The sequence below is a fragment of the Amblyomma mixtum genome, chromosome 4 (genome assembly GCF_055824585.1).
Source record: "Amblyomma mixtum isolate Tamu chromosome 4, ASM5582458v1, whole genome shotgun sequence".
Classification (NCBI taxonomy): domain Eukaryota; kingdom Metazoa; phylum Arthropoda; class Arachnida; order Ixodida; family Ixodidae; genus Amblyomma; species Amblyomma mixtum.
This window is the reverse complement of record NC_143015.1, coordinates 739,275-746,347: the sequence shown is the minus strand read 5'-3', so window position 1 is coordinate 746,347 and position 7,073 is coordinate 739,275. Positions and strand designations below refer to the sequence as shown.

Here is a 7,073-nt window from a genome sequence, read left to right as displayed (position 1 = left end):
TGCTCAAGGGGCGTAACATGCGCATTTGGGGAGGCGCTCGGTCGCGAAACGACGCTGGATTCAGCCGCTGACACTCGGAATAGTGACAGCAGACCACGTGAGTTGACAGGTGGTGACAGGATGCCAGTACTGTTATGTCCCCTAAGGCTCTAAATGTTGGGTAAACAGGAGGAAGGAATTAGTCGGCTCTCTTCCGCCGCACCGAAGCCGCTGGTGCAGTTGGGTGAGGCCACTGATAGAAGCGGCAGAAGTAAACGCTCAAGGTGCGTAACATGCACATTTGGGGAGGAGCCCAGTCACGACACGACGATGGAAGCGGGCGATGACACTCGGACTAGTCAAACCAGACCACGTGAGTTGAAAGGTGGTGACAGGATGTCAATTCTGTTCTGTCCTCCAAGGCTCTAAAAGTTCTGTAATCAGGAGGAAGGAATAAGACGGCTTTCTTCTGAAGCACCGAAGCCGCCAGTGCTGTTGGGCGAGGCCACTGATGCAAGCGGCAGAAGTAAATGCTCAAAGGGCGTAACATGCGCATTTGGGGAAGAGCCGAGTCGCGAAACGACGGTTGGAAACACCCGATAACACTGGGACTACCCAGGCAGCACAACAACATTGGCCTAAGGTCGGTCAACTGTTGGCAAAAATTGGCACGAACATCGGTCCTACACTGGCATTTGGGCCGAGCGCTACCACTTCACACATTGGACCTACTTTCATGCCAGTTTTGGGCCAATGTTCGGACGATCAAGCGGCCAACGCAGTACCGATGTTCGTTCTGCAGCATGGACCAGCAAAGGTCTCATACTGGTATCCAACTTTCAAACATTGGTAGCCAGCTTTCAAACATTGGTAGCCAACTTTCAAACATTGGTAGCCAGCTTTCGAATAATGGTTTCCAGCTTTCGAATAATGGCATCTAGCTTTCGAATAATGGTTTCCAGCTTTCGAATAATGGCATCCAGCTTTCGAACGCTGGCACATGCAATTAACCCACTTGCCAATGACCGGCAATGTGGATGGATGTACATACCATTCTACCTAGCAAATATTCATAATAGACGGTGCGAAAGAATTCCAGAAAAAAGACCCGTTTATTGCTTTGAGTTACAAGAATCACGCTTTTAGCCCCCACAGGATGGTTTGCGCTACCACCAGCCACCCTGGGGAGTAAAGAAAGGGGGCCCAAGAGCATGGTGGCAGAGGCTGTGGGAAAACAATTTATTTTCAAGTTTGGTGCGTGCCGATCAGGTTGGGCAAAGCATCTGGGCAAGCTGCTGCGGCACGGCTAAGGCATCCATAAAATGCTCAACGGAGCTGTCCTCCAGTGAACTGATCAGTCATATCCGAAGTAATCGTTGCACTCCACTTGCAAGAGGGCTGCTGGACTGCATTCAAACAAATTCCTCGTCCAGCTCTTGCACGATGGCCTCACGAAGCGCCAAGCCTGCAACGATCGAGATGCATGATGTCATGGTAAGTTCAATTATGGCCATCACAGAACAAAAACAAAAATGATTAAATAACACCGAATTTTGTGAAACACAGTCATCGTGAAGACACTAGCAACATATTTTACAGGATAATTTTAAATTTATTCTTAAGAACCAGCACCACATTAGTTGCACAAAGTGGAATTTAATTGACTAAACTTCTCTTATACCAAATGGTTTAATTTAGTCCAATGCGTCGTGTCGCACTCCCAGTAAGTATATTCAATGCGAGATAAGTAAATTAATGTGATATTGAAAACAGATTAATGTATTATTTTGTTTTAATATCATAACTCGTATCTCTAAATTGCGAGCTAATTTTTTATTCAAGTAAATATGCACAGGTTGTAGCGTCTCTTCCACATGGACGTCAAAACAACATTTTTTATTAGTTTTTTTTAATAGGGTTAAAAATACGGCTTGCGATTTTTTGCGAAATACGCTGAACGCAAGGAACTCAGGGCGCCTTTGTTTTACCTTAGTCGCTTCGCATGCATGCTATAATTGGATTCGAAACTGCGACTTGCAAACCACACAAAAATACTAGTCTGATAGTCCAGAGTAATGCCCTTTTTCATTGCGAGAGAACTTGGGCAAAAGCTTTAACCAGAAATTGCGGGTTTTCTATTCAGTCTGCAAGTGTAGAAGGCAAAAAGAAACAGTACGGAAGTATTACACATATTGTTACCAATTGGTCTGCAGTGGAAAATTTATTAAGCGGTTCTGATTTCCGTCGTGCATAAGCGGTAAAGGACATATTCCCGAATGCATCTCATCTCAGGTCATATGAGTTTAAACTCGCTGTTAGCCAAAGTAGTGAATCTTCAGTGAGTTCATCTTACCAAAGACGAAAAATTAAATTCTCACCATTCGGCCACAATTCCACTGCGCACGACGTCAAGCAAGCCATTTCGCAATGAGAGTGGGTACACAGAAGTCGTCCTCGTGCTTTTTGGCTGCTCTGTTTTCCTGCCGAAAAAATAAAGGCGCATGTAGTCAAAGCGACGTTTACTACAAAAACCACTTTAACTTCCAGACGTGTATCAAGATAAAAGAGTTTTAGTACTTACAAATAAGATCTTGCAGGCGGTACGAACAGCGTCGGAGCTCTCCTAATATATGAGCGTGGCTTTTCGCGTGCACAGACTATGAACGGTGCTAGCTCGAGTGTGCATGCATTTTCGCCGTGTTGGTCGTGCACGTGGTTGGGCTCCGCCGTGGAGTCAAGAATGTCTTATTGTGATGCGTCGCGCGGTTCCAAGACGAGCAGTGGAGACGATGGTGCGGGGGGGGGGGGGGGGGGGGGGGGGGGTTGGAGGGGTTGGCTGGAGGGGATAGTCATTTTCCTTTACACAGGTTTTGTGGTTCCGAGAAAAGTCCTCGAGCTGAAAGGTGGAGACAGGGAGATCGTGGAAGGGTGCACGAACAGCGAAGCGCGTAGCTGCGCGCGAGGGAAAATAGCTTTGAGGAAGTGACAACCAAAAAGAAAAAAAAGCGCTTCGCGGGGTGGGGGGTTAGCCCGCTACCTAAAAAAAGGACGCGGCCGGGAGAACAGGTGGGGAGATATGGGAAGACTTGAAAGAGAGAGGGAAAGGGGCCAAAACACGTGCAAAGGGTTTGGAATTTTTGGAGAACGAGTCACATGGCCACAGGCAGTACGGAAAGCAATACTTACAAGGAACAAGTGGATGGGAAACACGGAAGCGTCAAAGTATTGCTACAAAGCTGCAGCAAAAGCCCGAAAATTTTGAAGTGAAAAACTTGCAGCTTCAAGATGAATTTCGCCAAAACGACTTCAGACACTCGCGTATTTTGTGGGGCCGTATGATGTGGCTTCTGTTAGTTCAAGATAGCTTAAAATGTTACCACATAATAACAAAAATATAAAGCAAAAAAATATCCAAGCAAAATGCGCGCTCTTTCATAGTTTCATGTACAGTACATACGCCAAACAAGCTAGGTTAACATGCGTCTAACGCCAGTTGTCAGTCCATTTATTCAGTGGTCGTCGAAGAATCCTCAAATTGTTTGTTGGTGTGGAAGTTTCGCGCAAAAAAAAAGCAAAAACAAACAAAGGCATGTTGAATTGTGGTTCGCAACTACTTTCGATGGTTTTCATCAATAAAGTTCATGTTCGAAAGAAAAAAAAAACTTGCGAGTAAATATGCAAGGACGTGAGCAAGAGCTATATTGCCCCCAATGCAAATTACGCAACAGAAGAATAAAATGGTCAAAAACAACAATTTCCAACACAACGATTTGCAGAAAAGGAAGGAAATAGTAAATCAGAAAACACGGGAAAGGCGCGATCACAGGGCACGAGGTAGGGAAGCGTGAGAATCGCTTAGCACGTGTCCGCGTGCGTTTATGAAGCACCCGCCTAATATTTCACGAGCGCAACGCATAATTCGAAATTACGAGGCGACTGCTTCGTTTCTGGACGTTGCCAAAACTGAGCACAATTTCGGTTTAGCGTATGCACTTGCGCTAATCTATTACGTTTGTATCGCGATCTCCATGAAGCAGACACCAGCTGCGCACTGCGGCAGTGAATTCCTAGAGCGAATAAAAAAAAGTGATTTTTTTATTCCAAAAATTTAATCAAATCAAACTTATTTGATTTTTGTTGAAGGCGCCTGTTGACAATTTTTGTTGAAGGCGTCTCGGGTGTAATCAGAACGTTAATTCTGATCAACAGGACTTCGATCGCAATTCTCCTAAACGTATTATTGCTGCTCACTGCGCAACCAGAGCGCAGCTTTTCCAACGGAATCATGGGTAGCTTTGCTCACAAACTGCAAAAGTGTTCGGTTAAAATATAATAATAAATAAAAGCAAATCTTTAAACTCGCATGTTTTAGCGCGTTCGAAAATTATGAACTGCCGATATGGTACTCGACAATAAAAATAATTTTGAACCCATTTTAATGGATGACACAATGTTTACCAACGTTTGCCAGTATACTTTGAACACTGGATAAGCGGTGGCAATCCTAGGCCAATATAGCCAGCTCCCGGAAATGGCATAGCCAATTCTGGCAAAGAGTGGAACAACACTGGCTAACATGGCCCATGATAGCCAGGATTCGATGATGGCACAGCCAGCAATGGCAAACAATGGGGCAATCCTGGCTAACCTGGCCCATGATAGCCAGGATCTAATTACGGCTCAGCCAATACTGGTAAAGCGACGGACAACCAGGGCCATTGTTGGATGTGCTAAGGAGTGGCACAACCAATATCGGATGCTCACTGGCAACTCTGGGCCTAGTTAGGGCCACGCTTTGCCATTGGATTTCCAATATTGGCCCTCTGCCGTGTGCTACCTGGGTAGTCACAGCAGACCACATGAGTTGATTGGTGGTGACAGGATGTCAATTCTGCTCTGTCCTCTAGGGCTCTAAAACTTGGGTAAAGAGGAGGAAGGTATTAGACGGCTTTCTTCTGCCGCACCAGAGCCGCTAGTGCAGTTGGGCGAGGCCACTGATGCAAGCAGAATAAGTAAATGCTAGAGGGGCGTAACATGCGCATTTGTGGACGAGCCCAGTCGCGAAACGACGCTGGAAGCAGCCGATGACACTCGGACCAGACACGGCAGACCACGTGTGTTTAGAGGTGGTGACAGGATGTCATTACTGTTCTGTACTCCAAGTCTCTGAAACTTTGGTGAACAGGAGGCAGGAATTCGACGGCTTCCTTCTGCCGCTCGAGATGAGCTGGTGCAGTTGAACGAGGCCACTCATGCAAGCGGCAGCAGTAAATGCTCAAGGAGCATAACATGCGCGTTTCGGGAGGAGCCCAGTCACGATACGACCCTGGAAGCAGCCAATGACATCGGACCAGTTACCGCAGACCGGGTGTGTTGACAGGATGTCAATACCATTCTGTCCTCCAAGGCTATAAAATTTGGGTAAACAAGATTTAGGATTTTGACGGCTTCCTTCTGCCCCTCCAGAGATGCTGGCGCAGTTGGGCGAGGACACTGATGCAAGCGGGAGAAGTAAATGCTCAAGGAGCCTAACATGCGCATTTGGGGAGGAGCCCAGTCACGAAACAACGTTGTAAGCAGCCGATGACGCTCGGGCTAGTGAAAGCAGATGACGGGCATTGATGAGTAGTGCAACGTTGTCAATACTGTTCTGTCCTCTAAGGCTGTAAAACCAGGGTAAACAGGAGGCAGAATTTAGATGGCTTCCTTCTGCCGTACCACAGCCACTGGTGCAGTTGGGCGAGGCCACTGATGCAAGCGGCAGAAGTAACTGCTCAAGAGGCGTAACATGCGCATTTGGAGGTGATCAGTCGCAAAACGAAGTTGGAAGCAGCCCATGACACTCGGTCTAGTCACAGCAGATCATGTGTGCTGACAGGATGTCAATACTGTTCTGTCCTCCAAGGCTTTAGAACTTTGGTAACCAGGAGGAAGGAATTAGACGGCTTTCTTCTGCTGCACCAGAGCCGCTAGTGCAGTTGGGCGACGCCATTGATGCAAGCGGCAGAAGTAAATGTTCAAGGGCCGTAACATCCGCATTTGGGGAGGAGTCCATTCGCGAAACGACGCTGGAAGCAGCCGATCACACTTGGACTAGTCACAGGAGACCTCGTGAGTTGACAGGTAGTGACAGGGTGTCAATTCTGTTCTGTCCTCTAAGGCTCTAAAAGTTCGGTAAACAGGAGGAAGGAATAAGACGGCTTTCTTCTGCAGCGCCGAAGCCGCCAATGCTATTGGGCGAGGCCACTGATGCAAGCGGCAGAAGTAAATGCTCAAGGGGGGCAACATGCGCATTTGGGGAGGAGCCCAGTCGCGAAAGGACGCTGGAGGCAGCCAGTGACACTCGCACTAGTCGCAGCAGTGCACGTGAGTTGACAGGGCGTGACAGAGCGCAGCCACCGATGCAAGCGGCAGAAGTAAATGCTGAAGGGGCGTAACATGCGCATTTCGGGCGGAGCCCAGTCGCGAAACGACGCTGGAAGCAGCTAGTGACACTCGGACCAGTTACCGCAGACCACGTGATTTGATAGGTGTTGACAGGATGTTAATACTGTAATGTCCTCTAAGGCTCTAAAACATGGGTAAACAGGAGGTAGGAATTAGGGGGCTTCCTTCTGCCTCACCAGAGATTCTGGAGCAGTTGGGCGAGGCCACTGATGCAAGCGGTAGAAATAAATGCTCAATGGGCGTAACATGCGCGTTCGGGGAAGAGCCCAGTCGCGAAACGATGCTGGAAGTAGCCGATGACACTCGGACTAGTCACAGTAGCCCACGTGTTTTGACAGGTGGTGACAGGATGTCAATACTGTTCTGTCCTCTAAGGCTCTAAATCTTGGGTAAACAGGAGGAAGGAATTAGACGGCTATCAGCAAGGGAAAAATTTGGGAGAGTTGGTAAGTATTCATGATATTATACACACTGCATCAAGAACGGGAAAAACCAAAGACGAAAGAGCAACACAAACAAGCGCTGACTATCAACTAGTTTTTATTGAAGAACAGAAGAGGTGTATATAGATTACACTTCTCAAGTACACAGACGTTTTCTGGAAGGCACGTGGGTGTTCAGATACCTCAATTCTCACTCGGATAAGG

At 47.4% G+C, this 7,073-nt stretch overlaps 1 long non-coding RNA gene across 1 annotated transcript; it reads right to left on the bottom strand.

Moving 5' to 3' along the window:
- Positions 1-1,202: 1,202 nt before the first annotated feature.
- On the bottom strand, positions 1,203-2,657 carry LOC149345478 (uncharacterized). Its single transcript, XR_016292010.1, has 2 exons — positions 2,358-2,657; positions 1,203-1,444 (listed from the first exon to the last, which is right to left on the bottom strand). It is a non-coding gene; the product is annotated as an uncharacterized LOC149345478 (long non-coding RNA).
- Positions 2,658-7,073: the final 4,416 nt, after the last annotated feature.